Source organism: Vulpes vulpes, chromosome 9 (assembly GCF_048418805.1).
Source record: "Vulpes vulpes isolate BD-2025 chromosome 9, VulVul3, whole genome shotgun sequence".
NCBI lineage: Eukaryota > Metazoa > Chordata > Mammalia > Carnivora > Canidae > Vulpes > Vulpes vulpes.
The window spans coordinates 57941691-57943437 of record NC_132788.1 but is presented as its reverse complement, the minus strand read 5'-3'; the positions used below and the strand labels follow the sequence as shown (position 1 = coordinate 57943437).

The 1747-nt window shown below is 45.9% G+C and overlaps 1 protein-coding gene across 2 annotated transcripts in view; it reads left to right on the top strand.

The window, feature by feature from the left end:
• Nucleotides 1–1747, top strand: part of GRIP2 (glutamate receptor interacting protein 2) — a 135082-nt gene that overhangs the window by 841 nt on the left and 132494 nt on the right. The gene's annotated exons all lie outside the window — the stretch shown is intronic.

The window sequence follows — 1747 nt, the reverse complement described above, 5'->3', positions numbered from 1 at the left end:
GGAAGTGGCTTTCAGCGCAATGGGCGCCATCTTGAGTGGTATGGATTGGGGGCGGGGAGGGCGCCATCTTGGGGAGGGCGTAATGAGCCCAAACCCTCTTCGTGATGAAGGGAAAGGTGGATTGGCAGGACTGGAAAGACCTAAATGACGTTTGAAGACCCGCAGTACGACCGGCGTTGTGTGGCGCTTCTCACGTGTTAACTTATTTGATTCTCACAAGAGCCATGTGTGATCAAGATTTTTATATTAATCTTGGTAGAAATAACAGTAATAGGTAACATTAATGTAGTGCTCACCACGTGCCACCTTACAGAGCTCAGCGGGTAAGAGCAGGAGCTCCAGGGGCCACTTTTCGGGCTACGTGACTTTGGGAAAGTCTGTGCCTCATGTTCCAACGGGGAATAAAATGGTATCTACTTCGTGAGATTTAATGAGAGTGAAATGAGTTAAGCGAGCTAGTCTTGGTAAAAATATTAATGATATTTAAGTAACTCTCCCTGCCAAAGATGTCCACCCCTTAATAATCCCCGGAACCTCTGGATATGTTACGTCCTCTGGCAAAGGGGAGTTTGCAGACATGATTAAATTAAGGATCTTCAGATGGGAGATTATCCGGTGGCCCAATGTCCTCAAGAGTCCTGGTAAGGGAGGCGGAAGGACCAAGACCTTGTGCCAGGGAATGCAGGCAGCCTCTGCAAGGAGGAGACAAGTCCTGCTCCAGAACCTCTGGAAGGGGTGCAGCACCATGATACCTGGACTTGGCCTTGTGGTGTTCTGCACCTCAGTTCAACGTGTGTGGGTTTTCCCACACCACCAAGCAATTCTCCAGTGGCAGCTGTGTCCTACAACTCAGATCAATCTGACATTATCTAACCGGAGCTAGCCTCGGATCCCACAGGTTAAGGGCTGGTCCACACGACTGCCCCCACTCGGAGTCCAGGCTGTCACCTGTGCTTCTAAATTAGAGGTTCCAATGCGCCCCTCCTTGGGTTTGATTAATTTATTAGAGCAGCTCACAGAACCCAGAGAAACATTCTACTTACTAGACCACCAGTTTATGTTATAAAGGGATGTAACTCAAGAATAGTCAGATGGAAGACATGCATTAAGGCAAGGTATGCAGGAAAGGGGATGGAGATCCCATACCTTCTTTGAGGGAGCCACAAATCTCCCCAAATCTCTACATGCTCACCAACCTGGAAATTCTCCGACCTCTGTCTTTCTAGAGCATTTTTCTAGAGCGTTTTATGGAGGCTTCATTACATAGGCACAATTGATTAAATCATCAGCCGTTAGTGATTGAACTCAATCTCCAGTTTCTCTTCCCTCAGTGGAGGTCAGAAGGTGGGAATGAAAATTCCAACCCTCTAATTATACCTTGGGTTCTGGTTCTTCTAGCAACCAGCCCCAATCCTTAGATGCTTTCCAAAAGTCACTCATCAACGTAACAGAAGACACCTTTATTGCTGTCTTCCCTTAGAAACTCCAAGGGTTTTAGGAGCTCTGTGCCAGGAACTGGGCTGAAGACTAAATATATATTAATTATGAATCAATACATCACACCTTGTAAAGCTCATTTCAGACTTCCGACCTCCAGAACCAAAGGAGAATTTTGTTGTTTTAAGCCACTAAATCTGCAGTAATTCATTATGAGATGGTTTTAAAGCACAAAGTTGAACAAAAATTATAAAATACCACCCCCAAAGACATGACAAATGAGGCTGACAGCACATACACAATTCCTGTC